The following is a 23,339-nucleotide window of genomic DNA, read 5'->3' on the forward strand; positions in this document are numbered from 1 at the left end:
CTAACTACATGCTGCATGAAGAAACTTGTTGTTTTATCCAACCTGACTCTTCCTACATTCAGCTTCACTGAATGTCCACAAGTTCTAATGCTATGAGAGAGGGAGAAAAACTTTTTCTTATCCACTTTCTCCAGATTTGCAAATAAACCCCACTATTATTTCTTGCAAAAGTGTGCTATGTGTTCTCTGCTGGAAAATGATTCTGCAGACCGCTATGCTGAGAACCCCCTCATTGCTCAAGGAAAGTGGAGAAAAACTCCTCCGTTAAACCAAAGATGTGATCCATGTATTTCATTTGCAGGAGATCTGAAGTAGTGAAAAGCAAAAACTGCCAGCACAAATTGGAAAAGAAAGCTAATTGCACGGAATCCTGCAAAACATTGTGTAGTGTGTCTTTTTCTCCCACCCCCTTTAGGAAAACGAACAAACAAACAAACTCCTGTATCATTAACAGCAGAGTACGCAGAGTTATCTCTGTGGGAGTTTTCTTGAAAGATAGGCCTGAAATTAAAAACATATATAATTTTTTGACAGACGCCTTCAGCCAGCGCCCCAGTCGTTTCAGTGTAGCTGACGACAAACCAGTCAGGATGAAATTAACTCCACAAATCTCTGCTCTAAAGAAGAGATAAATGGCACATAATTATTGCATCATCCTTTTTATTGAGCATCCAGATAGAGCCAGCTGTGACCAAGGGACGCGAGTGCAGTTACGCTGCGGAGATCAGTGTATTCTTGGGAATGTTGAAGAGTTACTGGGAAGCTTGATGACTAGCGCTGAGCAAGAAGGCACAATAATTTGTACACAAATAAATAGAGAATAAACACTTGACAGCACAAGCCTACGCATGATGTGCTCAGACCCATGTCCTGTTCAGTGAAGGTAAGTGGACCCTGCTATTGCTTCCAAGTCCCAGTTGCTGGAAACCACAGGAAGAAAGAGGACTCTCGCGCTCGGATCCTGCCTGCAGGTTTCCCACAATGGGCATCTATCTGGTTGTCCACTTCTGAGAACAGGATGCTGGACTTGATGGGACATTGGCCCTGATCTGGCAGGCTCTTTTTCTCTTTTCTTAGAATGGCCGCCTAGGAAATGTAAAAGAGGCATTGCGCAAGAGTAAAAAGGGAAAGAGTTACAGTGGTCCCTTGGTTCTCAAAATTAATCCATCCTGGAAGTCCATTCCAAAACCAAAGCATTCCAAAACCAAGGCATGCTTTCCCATAGAAAGTCATGCAAAACAGATTAATCCGTCCCAGACTTAAAAAACAACCCTAAAGCAGCATTTTAACATGAATTTTTCCTATCTAACCAGACCCTTGCTCCATAAAATGAAAGCAATAAGCAATGTACTGCAGTCACACAATCAATTAATCATTAGATGAACTGAACTGGGTTCCACACAGTCACAAAAACAAAACATAAAATAGCCACGAAAAACACAAAATAAATAGCAAAAAGAGACAGACCTCAGCATAACACTCGAAACAGAAGTGTGGCACTCAAAACGGAGCACGTTCGGCTTCCGAAAAAAGTTCGCAAACCAGAACACTTAGTTCTGGGTTTGCACTGTTTGGGTTCCAAGTTGTTTGAGTACCAAGGCGTTTGAGAACCAAGGTCTGTACTGCAAAACAGAACCGAAAGCCCAGCAGATGTAACACCACAAGCAAAAGAATCAATTGACCCATTTGAGTGGATGTTTCTGCGATAGCTCCTCTAGTTCATAGAATCTTAGAGCTGGAAGGGACCCGGGGTCATCTAGTCCAACCCCTTGCAATGCAGGAATCTCAGCAAAGGCATCCATGACAGATGGCCATCCAACCTCCACTTAAAAACCTCCAAGGAAGGAGAGTGCACCACCTCCCGACGGAGACCATCACTATGGATCCATCAAGGCTGAAGTCCTTTATCGTTATTATCACTCTAGTATTATATCTGTTAAATTTGTATGCAACCATTGGCAGCACCAGATAGCAGCCTCCTGTGTCGTCCACAGAATCTAGCCTCAAATCTGCCGCCTGGACCAGGCAAGTGATGCCACCCAAATGCACAGCATTGCCCAGCAACTCATCACCAGGAACCCACCTGGGCCCTTGCAGGTCTGCTGGCTGGCATTCCTCTTTGGAAAAACAATTCAGGTTTCTCCTGCAGCTGCCGAGCTGAAATTTGTGCACAGCCTGGGGGTGGATTTGTAGTGGGACCTTTGATTGGAAGCTTCAAATGAGCCAGGGTTCTGGGGGGCATTTGCAGATGTCTTCAGCCACAGAGAGGGGGGTGTATTTGTGTGTGTTGAGCACATGGAAGGAATGAGGGGAAGTCTGACACCTCCTAAGGTAAAGGTAAAGGGACCATGAGGTCCAGTCGTGGCCGACTCTGGGGTTGCAGCACTCATCTCGCTTTATTGGCCGAGGGAGCCGGCGTACAGCTTCCGGGTCATGTGGCCAGCATGACGAAGCCCCTTCTGGTGAACCAGAGCAGCGCACGGAAATGCCGTTTACCTTGCCGCCTGGGCGGTACCTATTTATCTACTTGCACTTTGACGTGCTTTTGAACTGCTAGGTTGGCAGGAGCAGGAACCGAGCAACGGGAGCTCACCCTGTCGCAGGGATTCGAACCAACGACCTTCTGATCGGCAAGTCCTAGGCTCTGTGGTTTAACCCACAGCGCCACACCTCCTGGATATACACTAATTGCCACATTGTTCTCCTTTATTTATTGATATTTAAATGATTTTTTTTATTGACAGCTTCTCTGTCTTTACGGATGCGTTTCTTTGCCTTTTCGGTTTTAATTGTTGCATAGGCATTTTTCTTTTAAAAAATCATCTTGCTGTGTTTTATGCAAACCGCTTAGGGATTTTGCATATTAAGCAGTATATAAATATTTTTGATGATGGCTACAATGAATAAAATGGGTGTGGGCTGGAATCCTCAAACAAGTTATCACTGAGGTTGGAGAAGGCTGTCTCCGATGGCTCTTCGCTGCTTTCTCAATTTGCTAACTTGAGAAAAACAGACAAGACCTTGCAGAGGTCTGGCTTTCCCAGAAGCCCCTGGGGCTCCTCTCTCGCACACCTCCGAACCGTAGCGCCGTTCCTGGCCTCCGAAGACTCCAATCCGGCTTTATTGCTGCCTGGGAAACTAAATTCTCTCCCCCACGATTGCGAGGGAGGATTCAATAACAGAGCAGTGTTATCCAATAAAGGGAGATGGAGCATGGGGACAAAATATTGAATTAAAGGCAAATACAGAAAGCAAACGAAGACGAGAAGCTGGAGAAAACAGGAGGGGCGGCTGGGCGCAGGTTGCAGGCTGGCTGACTGCTAGGGTGGAACTGTAGCCTCAGGTAAAACGGAAGCGATGGGTGGGAGGGCACCAAGCAACCACATGTCCGCTCTCATTAAATCATTTTTTAAACACATAGAGCCTGATACAGCACAGAGGGAAGTGTAAATGTAAGAAGAAAACACGAATTAAATTATCTTGCACAAGTTTTCCAGGTGCTTGGGGTTTGGGAGGGGTCAGTCTGAATGGTGCCCTGAGCTCCTTCCATTTCTTAGGGTTCTGTATCCAGTGGGGGTGGGAATCAAATGGAGGACTTTGCTGAACTGGTCAGACAAATCTCTAAGGCTGAAATATACTCGGAGTCGAGAATGGATTTCCTGCTCTTTATTCAGCTCATAGTGGTGAGGAGGAATGGAAGTTCCCCCAAAATGTCTGCTTTATATACATTATTTACACAATGGGCCCCCTGTGATTGGCTAATTCCGGGATTCTCCTGTAGGCCCATCAGGTTGCGGATTCACTTCCACCTGGAGCTGGATTGGGTGGCTCCTGTGGACCAATCAGACTGCTGCATTCTGGACCCTATTGTTCTAGGACCAATCAGACTGCTGCATTCTGGACCCTATTGTTCTAAGACCAATCAGACTGCTGCATTCTGGGTCCTATTGTTCTAGGACCAATCAGACTGCTGCATTCTGAACCCTATTGTTCTAAGACCAATCAGACTGCTGCATTCTGAACCCTATTGTTCTAAGACCAATCAGACTGCTGCATTCTGGGTCCTATTGTTCTAGGACCAATCAGACTGCTGCATTCTGAACCCTATTGTTCTAAGACCAATCAGACTGCTGCATTCTGAACCCTATTGTTCTAAGACCAATCAGACTGCTGCATTCTGGGTCCTATTGTTCTAGGACCAATCAGACTGCTGCCTTCTGGATCCTATTCAACTCAGTACATAACAAAGGCAGTGACCTTAGGTGGCCACTTTAGGGTCCTCATCAGCACCCCAAAATAATGAGCTAAGGCTGCAGGAGCTACAACTAAGAGATTGGGCCCTCCCCTCCCCCAGCTGCTAGGTAGGAGAACAAGAGCCCAACAGGTGTGAGAGAGCTGGGCTGGAAGCAAAGGTGGAATCTGGAGACCCAGAGATCTGCTGGCTCTGTGCTGGAACCAAAGCTGTGACTAATGGAGAAGCGAGATCTCCTGGGGTCTTAACCATAGCTGTCAACTTACAGATTTGAAAATAAGGGACCAGCAGCCAAAATAAGGGACCTGCAGCCTCACCTGTTCCAGGCACTCCAGTCTTCCTGTCCTCCTGCAGTCTGGTCAAACTCATGCTGGTAGCTTCGAGAACACTGTCCAACCAACTTTGTAACCAGAGGTTCAACTGAATAGAATCTGAATCACATGCACCACAAGGCCTATGCAGCCTCAACTTAAGATGGCTGCCTGGCCTGGCTTTGCACTACATAGTTTGCAGCAGCACGTGCAAAAAAATGGCATCCAGCATTCAAAAACCTCCTCAGCTTGCATTAACTAGCCACACACAAGGCATGCAAGCTCCACCCCCCATTCGTTCTTAGACTTCTTATTGGGTGAGCAACACAGCCAAGCAACACAGTTGGAGCCTCCCTCCTCCCTGGCTGGCTGGCAGGGAGGGAGGGAGAGGAGCTGCTTCCTTTGAAATTTAAGGGACATCATTTAAGGGACATTTAAGGGACATCTATCAATAAGGGACAGCAGCGGGACATGGCGCTGGAATAAGGGACTGTCCCTTCAAATAAGGGACACTTGACAGCTATGGTCTTAACGCTTTGGACTTTGGCTTGGTTACAGTTGGATGTGAGGTGGTTTCGGTTTAGCCCAGCGGTTCCCAAATTGGGTGGCAACACCCGATGGGGGGCAGTTGCGTGGCTGGGGGGGGCGCTAAGAGGGAAGGGCGGGGGGCGGTGAAACTGTAAATGACCAACAGGCTTTGAAAACCTAGTATCGCTGGATCGAGTCCATCAGTTTTGTTGAATTAACTGAACTCATTTTAACTGGATGTGCAATTGTTGCTATTTTGCATTTTATTCCTCAGTGGGTTGTTAACTATTCTTTTTATAGGGTGGGGTGAAACTCACTAAGTGGCAGTCTGTGCAACTGAGAGCGCATTGACCTGAAAAAGTTTGGTAACCACTGGTATAGATAGATGATAGATAGATGATAGATGAACGGGACATGGGTAGCGCTGTGGGTTAAACCACAGAGCCTAGGGCTTGCTGATCAGAAGGTCGGCGGTTCGAATCCCCATGACGGGGTGAGCTTCCGTTGCTCAGTCCCTGCTCCTGCCAACCTAGAAGTTTGAAAGCACATCAAAGTGCAAGTAGATAAATAGGCACCACTCTGGCGGGAAGGTAAACGGCATTTCCGTGTGCTGCTCTGGTTCGCCAGAAGCGGCTTAGTCATGCTGGCCACATGACCTGGAAGCTGTGCGCCGGCTCCCTTGGCCAGTAAAGCGAGATGAGCACCGCAACCCCAGAGTCGGCCACGACTGGACCTAATGGTCAGGGGTCCCTTTACCTTTAACCTTAGATGATAGATATTAGATAGATAGATGATAGATAGGTAGATAGATAGATTAGATAGATAGATAGATAGATAGATAGATAGATAGATAGATGATAGATAGATAGATATAGCTAGATAGCTTCATGATAGATATAGATAGGATCATGTTATCCCAATTTAGATAAGTTGGATTTGCAAGGCGCCATATCAACACTGCTTTCCTTTGTGCAAACAAACCAGCAACTGCAACCATTGTCTTCTCTTTCTCTCTCACCCCCCAGCTCATTTTTCAGCTGCAAGGTTGCTCCGCTGTGCCGATGACGAGCCACGCAGGGGATGCGCCTCGCAGGCTGCTTCTGGCCCATCCATCAAACCCCCGACAAAGCGCTCGTCTCCCACAAATAAAGTTATGACAAGAGCCCCCAACCCCTGGCTCCTCTCCCTGCCGTTGCCTCCACAACTCCATCATTGGCGGCATTATGAAGCAGCCGCGGAGCTGTTTGTCAGGGCCTCTGACAATCCCCAGTGAGCGACTGGAAGCAGTGCGGGGGCAGCCATGGTGCTGGAATCGGAGTGGGGGCTCAGTACTGAGAGGCTCCCCCCCATGTAATGCAAGCCAGGAAAGAGAGTCTCAGACGCAGCTGCCTGGAAACAGCTTCCAATGAAGCCCAAAATTAGCTCGCCTGGAAGCAGAACATCATTCAAAAGCTGCCCTTGCAACTCAAAAGGCATATTCCCTCCCAGGATCGCCCTATAGCCGTCTTCACTCCCCCACCCCGATTTTCTGGGGTGCTTATCCTGCTTCTATATTCTGGGATCACCCATATTCTGGAGCTTGAGAGGGAGGCAGTGTGGTGCAGTGGTTAGAGTGCTGGACTAGGGCCTGGGAGATTCAGAACAGATCAAAGGAAGTCCTCCTTCACACAGTTAAACTATGGAACTCCCTCCCACAAGAGGCAGTGATGACTAATTTGGATGGCTTTCAAAGAGGATTGGACGAATTAATGGAGGAGGAGAGGGCTATGGACAGCAGCTGGCCAGGATAGCTCTGCCCCCACAGCCTGAAGGGCCCTGCCCTGCTTCTCTTCATCTGGCTTGGGGTGGGGCCTGACAGGTTCCATAAAGGAGTGCTGCTGCTGCTGCTGCTGCTGGGCAGAGAGGGCTCCATATTTTTTTTCCTCCTTGTTTTCAAATTGCTTTTATTTTTTATCTATGTCATTTTAAATTTTGATTGATATTAATGCTGTACAGTCATACCTCGGGTTACAGACACTTCAGGTTGCGTGATTTCAGGTTGCGCACTGTGCCAAACCTGGAAGTACCAGAATGGGTTATTTCCGGGTTTTGATGCTTGCGCATCCGTAGAAGCATCGAATCACAACCCACGCATGAGCAGACGTGGCGCTGCGGGTTGCGAATGCTGCGGGTTGTGAACGTGCTTCCCGCACAGATCACGTTTGCAACCTGAGCATCCACTGTATTCTTAGTTTGAGATTTTATTATTTATGTGGGAATTGTTTTCCATTTGGTTGTGTGCTTTTGATGTGTTTTATTTATTGTTTATGACTTTTGTTATGTTGGTAATTATGTAAATCTTGTCATGCTGTAAGCCGCTTTGGGCATTATTTTAACAATGGAAAGGTGGCATACAAATAAAATGATGGTGATGACTTGAACAGTTGGCATCCATCTGTCCCGGGAGACAACGGAGGAGTGCTCCTTCAAGGGAGAAGTCACATTGGTGAAAGGCTGCATCGCCTGCTGTGGCTGTAGAGACTGATATGGGAGAGACATGTTTCGTTGCAGCTGGGGCAGAGGAAGGCATCCGGTTGTGCTGCTGTAGATGACCAGGGCGCTTCTTCTCTTTGCGCTCCTCCCAGCGGTCATTCCTCCTCTGGTCACTGCAATGGAAGCAGGACCTGTCTCCAGGCACTGTGGTCCTTTGCAAGGCATTCCCACAGGGCAAAGTTGATGGTGCAAGGCCTAAAATCATGTTTGCAGAAATTGCCAGTTGCTGGAAACCACAGGGGGAAAGAGTCTTGCTCTTGCGCTTGCTGGTTTCCCACAGACGTCAGGCTGGCCACTGTGAGTATCAAAAACAAACAAACCCCTGTGTTGCAAAAGAGAACGTTGACAATGTTTAGGCAACACGATGACCATATACATACGTAATAGACAATCTTATTACATGAGCCCTGCTCCACAGCATTTGATATTTTCATTCACATATATTCATTCGAAATAAGATGGGTTCATGAAACAATTCTATATTCTCCCACCACGCTGACGAAGATCTACGAAACAGCAGTCAATATCCGGAATCTCTGTTCAGTGTTGGACATTATATTTGCTGAATACACAAAGCTCTACAGCTTATCTTTCGTAATTCAAAGTTTGGTACCTCACTTCATTTAAAGATTTTCAGAGACTTTGAGACTAAGATTTCATTTTGAACTTGTTATGTTTGCAGGCAGAGATTTTACTTGCTTGGGCTCCATGATCACTGCAGATGGTGACAGCAGTCACGAAATTAAAAGACGTCTGCTTCTTGGGAGAAAAGCAATGACAAACCTAAACAGCATCTTAAAAAGCAGAGACATCACCTTGCCAACAAAGGTCCGTATAGTTAAAGCTCTGGTTTTCCCAGTAGTGATGTATGGAAGTGAAAGCTGGACCATAAAGAAGGCTGATGACCAAAGAATGGATGCTTTTGAATTCTGGTGCTGGAGGAGACTCTTGAGAGTCCCATGGACTGCAAGAAGATCAAACCTCTCCATTCTGAAGGAAATCAGCCCTGAGTGCTCACTGGAAGGACAGATCCTGAAGCTGAGGCTCCAAGACGAAGTCCCGGCAGACTGGAGGGATGGCTAACACCCCAGAGGACAGGATCACACTTCAAAACGACCTTGACAGATTAGAGAACTGGGCCAAAACAAACAAGATGAATTTTAACAGGGAGAAATGTAAAGTATTGCACTTGGGCAAAAAAAATGAGAGGCACAAATACAAGATGGGTGACACCTGGCTTGAGTGCAGTACGTGCGAAAAGGATCTAGGAGTCTTGGTTGACCACAAACCTGACATGAGCCAACAGTGTGACGCGGCAGCTAAAAAAGCCAATGCAATTCTGGGCTGCATCAATAGGAGTATAGCATCTAGATCAAGGGAAGTAATAGTGCCACTGTATTCTGCTCTGGTCAGACCTCACCTGGAGTACTGTGTCCAGTTCTGGGCACCACAGTTCAAGAAGGACACTGACAAACTGGAACGTGTCCAGAGGAGGGCAACCAAAATGGTCCAAGGCCTGGAAACGATGCCTTATGAGGAACGGCTAAGGGAGCTGGGCATGTTTAGCCTGGAGAAGAGGAGGTTAAGGGGTGATATGATAGCCATGTTCAAATATATAAAAGGATGTCACATAGAGGAGGGAGAAAGGTTGTTTTCTGCTGCTCCAGAGAAGTGGACACGGAGCAATGGATCCAAACTACAAGAAAGAAGATTCCACCTAAACATTAGGAAGAACTTCCTGACAGTAAGAGCTGTTTGACAGTGGAATTTGCTGCCAAGGAGTGTGGTGGAGTCTCCTCCTTTGGAGGTCTTTAAGCAGAGGCTTGACAACCATATGTCAGGAGTGTTCTGATGGTGTTTCCTGCTTGGCAGGGGGTTGGACTCGATGGCCCTTGTGGTCTCTTCCAACTCTATGATTCTATGATTCTATGATTCTATGATTCTAAGACTTTGGCCACCTCATGAGAAGAGAAGACTCCCTGGAAAAGACCCTGATGTTGGGAAAGATGGAGGGCACAAGGAGAAGGGGACGACAGAGGACGAGATGATGGGACAGTGTTCTCGAAGCTACAAACATGAGCCTGACCCAACTGCGGGAGGCAGTGGAGGACAGAAGTGCCTGGCATGCTTTGGTCCAGGGGGTCACGAAGAGTCGGACACGACTAAACGACTAAACAACAACAACATGGTCATCGTGTTGCTTAAACATTGTTGGCCACTGTGAGAAGAGGATGCTGGAGTGGACGAGCCATCGGCCTGACCCAAGAAGGCTATCCTTTTCTTTTCCTGTTCCCAACCTCAAGGAGAGGACTGTGCACCTAGGCCACCTGGCCGCCCCCTATAGTCGCTGGTTACCTGGACGTTTGCTTGCAGCTGCGCGTTGCGTCCAAAGGGCTGTAGGGACGGAGATGACTCCCCACTTCTTACCACAAAACTGCCGGCAGGGAAACAGAGGCTTTTCTCTCCAGCCCTTCCTGGGGACCAGGCGAGGTGCCTGCAGGGATGAGGCGGAGAATCCCCCTTTTTCCCTGCATTGTATTCCTCGGGTCCTTTCGCAATGCCAATGCCTCCAGATCTCATTCCGAATAAATAATTGTACTGAGCTACCCAGGTCCCCCGGTGATTAACTAAACACACGGAGGCTCGGCGAAATTGAATTAGTGGTGTGCACTCAGCCGTCGTGGCCCTCCCCACGTCATGAATATTAATGAGGGGTTATTAAGAAATGTAAATGATGCCTCAGGGGGCTGGGAGTCGGAGTGGGGCGGGGGGGCGCGCGCTCTCTCTCTCTGGGAGCTGCAGCTTGATATGACAAACCATTAGGAAAACAGCCTGATCAAAGCCACTTTTTAATTATGTCAGATCTGCCGTTTTCCCGGGCACCGCGGCGTTTCCGGATGCTTTCGTTTTTATTAAAACGAGAAAATGCGAGCCGCTTATAATTGAAGAGTGAAATTAGCATGAGCAAAGGCAGAAAATCTGCAACAGCAGCAAGCAGCAGCAGCAGAAGCGGTGTTTGGAGAGGCCACGGGCGCGCCTTGGGCTTGGACATCGCCGGGCGGGTTTTGCGCTTCGACGGCGTAGTCCCTTGGCAGGGATTTCCTCCTGTGCGCAAAGACGCGCGGTGGAACGGGGAGGCAGGCAGGCGCCTTAGCAAATCGTGGCAGCGCTTTGCTCGCCGGCTGGAACAACCCCCACTCGATCGCTGTTTGCACAGATCCCTCCGTGTGCTGTCCTCTCTCTTTTGAACTTTATTAAGTAATCGAAATGTTCTATAAAATGATGGAACTCCTATTTGGGGACTTCCCTGGCTTTTTTCTGGCCCACGTAGGACCAGTCTGGATAGTTAGCCTTGGTGAAGATTTGTCGTTTTCATCCCCAAAAAGTTTTTGATTTGAGTTTCCACTGAAATGAGGCTGTATTTTAATGTTTAATAATAATAATAATAATAATAATAATAATAATAATAATAATAATAATAATAATAGCGAAGGAAACCGAAGAATCAGGCCACTCGCTCTTCTAGATCCATAGTACATACGGGCTGATAGATGCACAGTACTTTCTGGTCGACGCTTCACCTCAAAAAAGGATATTGTAGATTGGGGAAAGGTTCAGTAAAGGGCCACCAAAATGATCAAAGGGAGGGAGCGACTCCCCTGTGAGAAAAGGTTTCATCGTTCCCGTCTTTTTCGTTTCGAGAAAAAGCGTGGCGTAGAGAAAGCGGGTCGCGGAAACATTTTCTCCCTCTCTCATAAGGCCAGAACTCGTGGAGATCCTGGGAAGATGAACGTCGGAAGATTCAGGACAGAGAAAAGGAAGTCCTTCTTCATTCAAGGTTAAACTGCGGAACTCCCTGCCACAGCAGTGATGGCCAACAACCTGGATGGCTTTAAAAGAGGATGAGGCAAATTTATGGAGGAAGGACTTTCAATGACTACCAGCCCTAATAATGGTTGTGCTCTGCCTCCTATGGTTGGAGGCAACAAGGTTTCTGAATACCAGTTGCTGGAAACCAGGGGAGAGTTCCTCTTGTGCTTAGATATGACATTGGAACATGAAGAGGTTTGATCCAAAATCAGAGAAGAAAATGGGAGACAAGAGTACGAGTACTAGCAGTGGATATTTGTATGCAGTCAGTGCCAAACAAAATCAAATGGCCAGCCATGAGTTTGTTTTTTAATACATGTCAAAAACATCCACCATATGGCGGCCTATTCTGTTGGCTTGGCCGTGCCTTTTGAAACACACACCGAATGAGTCATCTCTTATGAAATTTCAAAATGCAGAGTCTTCTGAACGTGAAGGGGAAAGTCTGGTGTGTTTCTCCATCATTGGGACGCATCTAACAAATATATAATAAGAGTTTTACAAACTAGTATGCCCCATGGAGGACCTTAAGGTCCATAAATAGCAGCACCCTAGAGATCCCGGGCCCTAAGGAAGTCAGATTAGCCTCAACCAGAGCCAGGGCCTTTTCAACACTGGCCCCGGCTGGTGGACCGCTCTGCCTCATGAGACCAGGGCCCTGCAGGATCTGATTTCTTTCCGCAGGGCCTGTAAGACAGAGTTGTTCCGCATGGCCTTTGGCTTGAAATCAACTTGATCCCCTTCCCCTCTTTCCTTTCTCCTTCTGTGATGGAACTCCTATTTGGGGACTCCCCTGGCTTTTTTCTCCCCCACGTAGGACCAGTCTGGATAGTTAGCCTCAGGGAAGACTTGATGTTTTCATCCCCAAAAAAGTTTTTGATTTGAGTTTCCACTGAAATGAGGCTGTATTTTAATGTTTTAATGTTGTATTTTAATCTTGATTTTAAGTTGTATATCAATCAATTGTTTTTATATCAAGTGTTAGCCGCCCTGAGCCCGGTCTTGGCTGGGGAGGGTGGGGTATAAATGATTTTTTTAATTATTATTATTATTATTATTGCCATCTTTGAATGTTGATGACAAACATAGCCTGGCATGGATATTCATTGCTCTGCCTTCAATCTCAGACATTCCCTATAAAACTCCTCTGCAAAATTTATGTACAGATTTGCAGGTCCACCACATGTGGAGGTTTGGCCCCCTGTCAGTGCATCCCCTCCCTCAAGGTGGACTAGATCAGTGTTTCTCAATGTACTATCTGATGTGGAGAACCAAAAATTCTTTTCGCCACAACCGGTACCATATTTGGTCTTTGAAACATCCCACCCAACCTGGGTTGTGGTGGGGTTCTTGTGGGCCAGCAGTCAATTCTTGGTGGACTGGCACAGGTCTCTGGGCCACCGCTCCGAGTAGTTGCTGCACTGGATGACGGTGAAGCTTCTTTGTTTCAGCCACACAACAGGAAGAGGAAAATAACCACAACTGCCTCCTGTTTTCTTGCACTGGAAGAAAGGAAACCATTGTTACATTCAGTCCTGATTTCTGAGTGGTGTGAGATCCCTGGGGTTCCAGGCACTTACTCAGGGTCTATGTTTCCTTTTAGAAGTGAGGCACAGCAGAGACTGTGTGTCTTTATGAAACAGTGGCACCTCGGTTTTCGAACAACTTAGTTCCCGAACAAATTGGAACCTGTAGTAGTAAATTGGAACCTGAACGCTGCAAACCTGGAAATAGGTGTTCTGGTTTTTGAACTTTGCCCCGGAAGCCGAACATGCTCCTGAGCTTCCATTTTCACTGTTGAACAGTTAATTTGAGTCCCCCACATAGTAATTAAGGCTTCTCCCCTCCCATTTAACACTGAAGCAGCAAATTTAAGTCCTTCCCATCATAAATAAAGCCTTCCGTTTCTGATTGCAGTGTTCTGAGGTGATATTTGGTGCTCTTGTTTTTGCTATTTTTTGCATTTTTGTTTGTGTGGCTTTTTCATTTTTGTGTCTGTGGCTTGTTTTTTGTTTTATGATTCATTGATTGATTGATTGATTGATTGTGTGGCTGCGGAAATGGATAAAAAACCCCCATCCAAACAATGACTATAATCAATGCAGGTAAGAATTTTTTTTTTTATCATCTACAATATTGTCTTATTTATTTTATAGTACAGTACATTGATTATTACTTTCATTTGATGGATCAATGGTCTTGTTAGATAGTAAAATTCATGTTAAATTGCTGTTTTAGGGGTTGCTTTTAAAAGTCTGGAACGGATTAATCTGTTTTGCATTACTTTCTATGGGAAAGCGCTCCCTGGTTTTGGAACGCTTTGGTTTTGGAACGGCCTTCCGGAACGGATTAAGTTTGAGAACCAAGGTACCACTGCATATTGTTTATTTACGCATATATGCCATCTACTCCAGCAACAAAATCATCAAGTTTGCTGATGATACTACGGTGGTGGGGCTCATTTCAGGAGGGGATGAGTCCGCCTATCGGGACGAGGTGGAGCGGCTCTGTGTTTGGTGTGGAGAGAACAATCTGGCTCTCAATACGGCTAAGACCAAGGAATTGGTGGTGGATTACAGGAAAAAAAAGGCGGACATTCAGCCCTTGTATATCAACGGGGAACGGGTGGAGAGGGTGGCGGAATTCAGGTTTTTGGGAGTGACTATGGGACGCGGGTGCTGCTCGGTCCCAGCGCCTGCCAACCTAGCAGTTCGAAAGCACCCCCGGGTGCAAGTAGATAAATAGGTACCGCTTACCAGCGGGAAGGTAAACGGCGTTCCGTGTGCTGCGCTGGCTCGCCAGATGCAGCTTTGTCACGCTGGCCACGTGACCCGGAAGTGTCTCCAGACAGCGCTGGCCCCCGGCCTATAGATGTGAGATGGGCGCACAAACCCCAGAGTCTGTCAAGACTGGCCTGTTCGGGCAAGGGTACCTTTACCTTTACCTTTTATGGATCAGGGCATGACTTGGAGCGCAAATACCACTGCTCTGGTGAAGAAGGCCCAGCAGAGAATTTATTTCCTCAGACTTTTAAAAAAGAACAATCTGAGTGAGAGACTGCTGGTGTCCTTCTACCGAGGCTCCATAGAGAGCATACTTACATACTGTATTTGTGCTTGGTTCTCCAGTTGTACAGCTAGGGAGAGGAAGGTGCTCCAGAAGGTCATAACCACAGCCCAAAGGATTATTGGTCACCCTCTCCCACCTTTGGAAGAACTGTACGGTTCCCGTTGCCTTAGGAAAGCAAACAACATCCTGCAGGATCCATCTCACCCGGGATACAGTCTGTTTGCACTACTGCCTTCTGGCAGGAGGTATAGAAACATCAAGTCTAGGACAAATAGACTGAAAAACAGTTTCTATCCAAGAGCTGTGGCCTTTTTGAATGCTGTAACTCGATAGTGAGACCTGGGAGTTTGATGGGGGTGGGTGTGGGGGTGGTTGGAAGGTGGTTTGTTTGGTTGTTGCTGTTGTTTTGCTTTTGTTGTTTTTAAGGGTTGGCATCCAATTTCGTTGCACTTGTGCAATGTTGCACTAGTGTAATGACAATAAAGAATCTATCTATCTATCTATCTATCTATCTATCTATCTATCTATCTATATCTATCTATCTGAGCCTCCAGTAGAGGGGCTCACAGCATTGACACCCCACAAGGGTCTCACTTTTCCCATAGACATGGCCTAAGATTTCAACGGAAATTGAATGTGGCTCTGACCTTCTCTCCAGCTTGCTGACTTTTACAGACTGCAACCTTTCTGCAAAAACTCAATCCTAAACTCTCTCTGAAACTTTGGCCTTTTGTCTTCTCACTTCCCCTGAGCTGATGGAGCCTTCCCTCCTCTCTGACAAGATTCCTACTGGCTCATCACTTTCCTTTTGTTAAAATCATAATACAATTATTATGATTGTTGGAAGGGTCCTTGAGGGTCATCAAGACCAACCCCTTGCAAGGTTCTTCTGAATGACCCACCCCAGGCATTCTCCTAAGCAAGCTAAGCCAGGCAGGCTTGATTTGAACATGCTAAATCTAGTGTCTGGCACCCAGGCATTGGAATAGGAGTCCAGGTACCCCACAAACTCATAACATTATAATTGGAAAAGAGCACCCAGGACAGATATTCTGAGTAAATGCTAACTTTGGAAAAGAGCACTCTGAGCAACTATTTTGAGAAAGGGAGCATGAAGAAGGCCAACTCTGGAAAAGGGCACTTTGTGCTACTCTTTCTACTGAGAAGGACTAGAATAGCCCCATTCTGCTCTAAACAGGACCTTCTGTACTGTCTCAATGAGGCCACAGCAGACAGCCATGAAAAACACTAGTCAACTTTCAACACTGATTTTGCACAAAACTTCAGCTGGTCAGAGGAGAACACAGCAGTCCAAGGGAGTGCATCTATTATGAATAGAGGATCATAGAACTGTAGAGTTAGGAGGGACACCAAAATGTCATCTAGTCCAACCCCCTGCAATGCAGAAGTCACAAGAACCCCTGACAGATGGCCATCCAATCTCTGCTTTAAAACCTCCAGTGAAGGAGAGCCCGCCATTTTCCAAGGTAGTCCGTTCAGCAGTCCAGCAGGTCTCAACCTTCAGAAAGTTCTTCCCAGTGTTTAGCCTCCTCCTCTCCAGGCTAAACAGACCCAGCTCCCCCAATTGTTCCTCATTACGATACAGTAATCTTTATTGTCATTGTCTCATACAGAACAACGAAATTCAACAAATCTACATCAGACTTTCAAAAACCAACAAGCCTGCTATCTCAGCTATCCCAACCTGGTTATCCCCCTAAAAACTCTGATACACCATAATTAAATACAATATACTCCCATAGATGCTTTTGAATTCTGGTGCTGGAGGAGACTCTTGAGAGTCCCATGGACTGCAAGAACCTCTCCATTCTGAAGGAAATCAGCCCTGAGTGCTCACTGGAAGGACAGATCCTGAAGTTGAGGCTCCAAGACTTTGGCCACCTCATGAGAAGAGAAGACTCCCTGGAAAAGACCCTGATGCTGGGAAAGATGGAGGGCACAAGGAGAAGGGGACAACAGAGGATGAGATGGTGGGACAGTGTTCTCGAAGCTACCAGCATGAGTTTGACCAAACTGCGGGAGGCAGTGGAAGACAGGAGGGCCTGGCATTCTCTGGTCCAGGGGGTCACAAAGAGTCGGACACGACCAAGGGACTAAACAACAACAACTCCCATAGAGACTACCTTACTCTGCGTTTAAAACCAAAATTGCATTTGGATAGAAACTGTTTCTCAGGCAGCTAGTCCTAGTCTTTATAACCCCGTACCTTCTTCCAGAAGGCAGAAGCTGAAAAAGATTGTTTCTGGGGTGCGCACTATCCTGCACTTGGTTAGGCTTGGTTTCCAGACCTTTTTATCAGGACTTAGCTTCCAGGGCAAAATGGAGTCTATCAATAGTCCTACAGAGGACCTTTCCTCCTATTTGCACTCTTGGTCTCCCTGGCTCTTTCTGGCTAATGCTGCCCTGCCCAGCGCATGTGCATACATGCACACGGGCACACACACCTTGAGTTCGCAGCCGCAGCCCCACAAAGCTGCTTCTGGCAGCTGCGCTGCCTCTCCCTTTGGGCATGATGAAAAGCTTCCTGGGAGAACGCAGATAACAACGTACAAGCTCAGGTCAGCCAAGGCCCCTGTAACCCATCCATCAGGCACGGGGGTGGCTCCACGCGCCTCTCCCTTTGCCACCATCTGATGCGCGTTATCCGGCACAAATGTGTTTCTTCCTCCAAGGTTAAATGGATGAGTGAGGTTTAGGCGGTGACAGCTCCGCTTCTGAGCTGTGACAATAAATGAGCGAAGGAGGCCTGAAAGAGGGAGGAGGGGGAATGGTCCTTCATCGCCAGCGCTTCCCACCTGCTGTGCTTTGCCAGGTTGCAGGGGCTGCGTGGTCCCACCCACCCGCCTCGCGCTGCCACCGCGGTTTGGTCGGCTGAAGACAGAGGTGGCACTTCCAAGGCAGAAAGGCTGGTGGCTCCAGGGGCAGGATTCGCAGCCAGACCCCTTGGAGCAAATGAATATGGCTGCCCTGAGAGTTTAGTTGAAGGGCAGGGCAGGAATCTTCAGGACAGACAGACAGACAGACAGACAGACAAGTTGGTTGGTTGGCCATCCCATGAAGCTAAATGCTGGATGAATGACGCTTTGCAGGGTTAAAGAAAGAGAAAAATGGTGTAAAAAGTATAAAGATAAAAGTAATCTGCATTAGACACAACAACTTAGAAAGACTAAAAATTTTGAGGTCTTAGAACAAAGGAAGGAAGTCAGTATGTGTACATGTATGTAATGACTAGATTAGAATGATGATATGGTTTTATTTGTAGATGTGTGTTTTTGTTTTTTGTTGTTTTTTCTTTTTTCTTTTGTGTTCTTTTTTTTCTTGTTTGTACTGTTTTATTTGGGATTCAGTGTTTGTAATTTTTGTTGTAATTTTGCGTTGAAAATATTTTTTTTTTAAAAAAAGAAGTAGAATGCTGGAAGATTCAGGACAGATAAAGCACTTCTTAACGCAGTGGGTAGTTGAAATGTGGAACTCCCTCCCACAGGAGGCAGACAGGGCCACCAAGGTGGAAGACTTTAAAAATGGATTGGACTAATTCATGGAGAAGGAGAGATGTGTCTATAGCTACAAGCCAGGTTGGCTACGCTTTGCCTCCACATTTGGAGGAAGTGATGCTTCTGAATACAAATAGCTGGAAACCACAGGAGGGGAGAGGGCTGCTCCTGTGTTCAAATCCTGCTTGCTGGTTTCCAACCATAGGCATCAGGCTGGCCACTGTGAGAAGAGGATGCTGGGCTGGGTCGGCCACTGGCCCGATTCAGAAGGCTACTCTTATATATAGATTGATAGATGATAGAGCAGGCCCAGGGAGGTTAGTCAAGACTGACAGCTTTTCCTCTGTGCCTGAGATTCATAAACACAATAGCCGTATCTTTCCACAGTCTTACATCCGTATGCCTGTCAGTACTTCACCTGTTGAACTTCAACCGCTTGTAGCCAAGAGTTCTCCTTCTACTACCTGCAGGATCTGATTTCTTTCCGCAGGGCCTGTAAAACAGAGTTGTTCCGCCTGGCCTTTGGCTTGGAGTCAATTTGATTCCCTCCCCCTCTTTCTTTATCCTTTCTCCTCCTGTGATGAGGCTGCATTTTAATTGTTTTAATGTTGTATTTTAATCTTGTTTTTAAGTTGTATTCATTCAACTCATTTTTATTATTGTTTGTTAGCTGCCCTGAGCTCAGCCTTGGCTGGGGAGGGCGGGGTATAAATAAAATACCGTATTTTTCGCTCTATAACACGCACCCGACCATAACACGCACGTAGTTTTTAGAGGAGGAAAATCCGTAGACATTCCACCCGTAGGCATTCCCTCCATAACACACACAGACATTTCCCCTTACTTTCTAGGAGGAAAAAAGTGAGTGTTATGGTGCAAAAAATACGGTAATTATTATTATTACAGTGGTGCCCCGCAAGACGAATGCCTCGCAAGACGGAAAACTCGCTAGACGAAAGAGTTTTCTGTTTTGGAGGTGCTTGGCAAAACGAATCTCCTATGGGCTTGCTTCACAAGACGAAAATGTCTTGCGAGTTCCTGCAGGGGTTTTTTCCTCCCCCCCTTTTTCTAAGCCGCTAATCCGCTTATCAGCTGATCCGATAAGCCGATAAGCCGCTAATAGTGCTAATCCGCTAATCCGTCAATGGGCTTGCTTCACAAGATGAAAAAACCGCTAGACGAAGAGAATCACAGAACGGATTCTTTTCGTCTTGTGAGGCACCACTGTATTATTATTACTACTACTACTACTACTACTACTACTACTACTACTGCTACAGCTCTGCAGGAATTTCCAGAGGCAGCCCCACCTAAAGCATATTACAGTAGTCAGTTTCAAAGCTACACAGGCACGAACCTGAGTAAACCACCCAGTGATATTCGGATGAAATTTAATAAATAATAACCATCATGACTAGACCAGGCTTATCCAGAAAAAAGATGTAGCTGATGGTCCACCAACCTAAGAAAGGGAAGGGGAAACTTTGGCCATCGCCTGATCATTCAGCAGCAATGCCAAAAGTCCAAGAGCTACCCAGAAATCCGGGGAGGGGGAGGCGGGTGGAAGGAAAGCAAGCAAGAGCATCGCTTGGTCCAATTTCCTCTCTCCGCGCCACTCTTAAGTTTCACAAGCCTTGCTATCAGGCAGCCCCTCGTTCTTCTAAGCTAAGAAGCGCCCCCCCCCCGCATAAGCCTCCTTTTGTCCCAGAGGGCCCTCATCCCTGGCAAGCCTTGGGCAAGGGACGGCTTCTCGGGGGGCCTCTCTCCAGAGCCTGCGAGCCTCAGCCGTGGCAGTAATGGGATCTTTCTAAGCCCCGGCAGGATTAATGAGGGCAAGCGCCAGGCAGCAAGGCAGGCCAGCCGCCGAGTTAGCTCTGCATCTGAGCACATGGCGCTGATGACCCAGTCTGGTTTGCAGCAGATAAGGGCCGCACAAAGGAGGATCTCAGCAAATCGCCTTTGGGGCGAAGAGTCCATGTGCCTATGTGTAGAGAGCCTAGGGCTTGGCCTCTTTAGAGAGGCGCTCAGCGCTGGCCAGGAATCAGCAGTGCGCAGCATTGGACACAGGCATTTGCCTTTCAAAAGCAAAAGAAAACAAATTTGGCTTCTCCTTGGTAGCCTCTTCGTCCTGCAGGGATGCAAGTCTTTTGTACAGCGGTTGTGATAGGAATTTTGAGGTCTTAGTTATATGTTAAATGTTCATAAGTGTACCAACCAAGCACATACATAGATCAGCACAGGAAGACCGACCTGGAACCATTTTGATTCCTAAACTGAGCAAATGTTTTCTCTGCAAGGTCAAAGTGGGAAACCTCCCCATTGTCTCTTTCCTCACAAATCCTGTCTTAAGGGCACATTTAATATATGAATAGGGTGTGAGCCTGTGACCTGGCTCAGGAACTAAGTATTTATCATTACAAAAGACTGGCCAGGCTCCCCAGGCAATCCAATCAAGTAACCTGCCAGACAGGAGATAAACAAGGACAGGAGAAAAACAACATTCAAATTTCTGTTTTAGACCGCCTTTTCTGTGATGTAGGTGTGATGTATCTGAGGGGTGGTCTTAGGTTACAACCCTTCTGTGATGTATGTATGATGTTTCTGGGGGTGGTCTTGATCTATAGGGTGGCAATTTCAAAAGTCTATATAAGGGCGGACACACCTTTGTTCTGGGTTCCTCCTCTCTCCTGCGTGTGAGGGGAGCACCCTGTTGCAACAGATCAATAAAGACCAGGCTTACTAGCTGCTTTGCTTCTCAATATTCTCTGGTTGGCCTCTGTTATTCTCTCCTACCGATAGGGAACCTATGTAAGGACTCTATATGGGCTCTTGGATACCCCATAAGGGGAAAAGGGCAATTTTTGTTTACAACACGGTTCTCAGGAGAACATAAGAACATAAGGAGAGCCTGCTGGATGAGGCCAAAGGGCCATCTATTCCAGCATCCTGTTCTCACTGTGGCCGAACAGATGACTCATTCGGAAACCGCCAAGCAGAACAAGAAAGAGCAGCAATCTCCCTTTCTGTGCTTCCCCGCAGCTGGTATTCAAAAGCAACTGGTATTCAAGCCACCACATTCATGGGTTTTCCATGCTCTTGCCTCCCAACCCATCAGTGCTGGCCTGCTTAAGCAGAGCATGAGACTCTTAATCTCGGTCGTGGGTTCGAGCCCCACGTCGCGCAAAAAAAAAATCCTGCATTGCAGGGGGTTGGACTAGATGACCCCCAGGGTCCCTTCCAACTATACAATCCTACGATTCTGTATTCCAGCTGCCGCTCTCCCAGTATCCATCTGTTTGGACCAAGCTCCAGAAGAGACACATTTCAGACCTTTGGGCAAACACACAGAATCTATTCTTTTCTCTGACGGGGACTCAAGGCGGTTTGCAGCTGAAATAGCTGAAAACAAAGCCACAATAACCAGCACTTTGAATTGCGTTTGGATGGGGAAATGAAGAAAAGAGCGTTTTGCATCGCAGGCAGCAGTCCCTCTTCTGCTCTGCTACCTGCAACGTTACCTCTAATAGCTGCTGGAAGGCTTTTCCTACACTTGCCTGCTCAGTAGTGTTGGCAAGCTCTGAGTTTGAAGTACCGCTAGGCTCTCTTTTTTTGCATGCCAGATTCCCCCAGGGCTGCCTCAGTTCCCTGGATGGACACCTTTTGTTCTTAAGACAAATAAAATTAAAAACCAGCCTCTCGCCATTTTGCTTGCGGACCTATAAGGGAACAAGCATTCCAGATTTAACGCTGTGAAATCCTTTTACACATGCAGTATTAGGCCTGCAGTGTTTACTTGGGTTCTGGCTGTTCTGCTGGGATCCCTGCTATGCACCCCCTGCCCCCCGCATGGTGGAGGGAGGTGCATAGCTGTCAACTTTTCCTTTTTCTTGTGAGGAATCCTATTCGGAATAAGGGGATTTCCCTTAAAAAAAGGGAAACGTTGACAGCTATGCTCCGGGAGGTGTTTCTGTTTCTGCAACATTTCTGCCTTCAACTTGCCAAAAGGTACAGCCTGTTAGGGTTCATCGCTTAATTGGTGTGGATGAGGTTGCAAGGGGGTCAAGAAGGGAGGAGATCCGTGTGCGAGAGACGGGGAGAGAGGAGGGTGAGGGTGTGTGTGTGGGGGGAGATGAGGTTCATTGCTCCCACCATCTGGTAGCTTTTGATAGCAGGCAAATCCATTCATTTCCTTGGCACTACCCCCCTTGGCCTAACCCGTCCAAATGCAGAAGGTTAATTGCACCAACGATTTAAGCGGGGGGGGGGGGATTTCTGGGAAGCACAAGAGGGGAGGGTGCTCTTGTGTTTTGGTGCCACTATTTATTTTATTTACTTATTTTGCAAAAATTATACGGCGCTTGATTGTAAACAGCCTCAAAGCGGTTCACAAGAAGATCCTCTCCCCCATGCTTTTTAACATCTATATGAAGCCGCTGGGAGAGATCATCAGGGGGTTTGGGCTGGGTGTCCATCAATATGCAGATGATACCCAGCTCTACCTCTCTTTTAAATCAGAACCAGTGAAGGTGGTGAAGGTCCTGTGTGAGTGCCTGGAGGTGGTTGGAGGATGGATGGTGGCTAACAGATTGAGGTTGAATCCTGACAAGACAGAAGTACTGTTCTTGGGGGACAGGGGGCGGGCAGGTGTGGAGGATTCCCTGGTCCTGAATGGGGTAACTGTGCCCCGGAAGGACCAGGTGCGCAGCCTGGGAGTCATTTTGGACTCACAGCTGTCCATGGAGGTGCAGGTTAATTCTGTGTCCAGGGCAGCTGTCTACCAACTCCACCTGGTACGCAGGCTGAGACCCCATCTGTCCGTGGACTGTCTCGCCAGAGTGGTGCATGCTCTGGTTATCTCCCGCTTGGACTACTGCAATGCGCTCCACGTGGGGCTGCCTTTGAAGGTGACCCGGAAACTGCAGTTAATCCAGAATGCGGCAGCTAGACTGGTGACTGGTGGCAGCCGCCGAGACCACATAACACCGGTCTTGAAAGACCTACATTGGCTCCCAGTACGTTTCCGAGCACAATTCAAAGTGTTGGTGCTGACCTTTAAAGCCCTAACCGGCCTCAAAGGCCCAGTATACCTGAAGGAGCGTCTCCACCTCCATCGTTCTACCCGGACACTGAGGTCCAGCGCCGAGGGCCTTCTGGCGGTTCCCTCATTGCGAGAAGCAAAGCTACAGGGAACCAGGCAGAGGGCCTTTTCGGTAGTGGCGCCCGCCCTGTGGAACGCCCTCCCATCAGATGTCAAAACGATAA

This window comes from Podarcis vaucheri, assembly GCF_965113315.1.
Source record: "Podarcis vaucheri genome assembly, chromosome: 6".
NCBI classification, from domain to species: Eukaryota; Metazoa; Chordata; class Lepidosauria; order Squamata; family Lacertidae; genus Podarcis; species Podarcis vaucheri.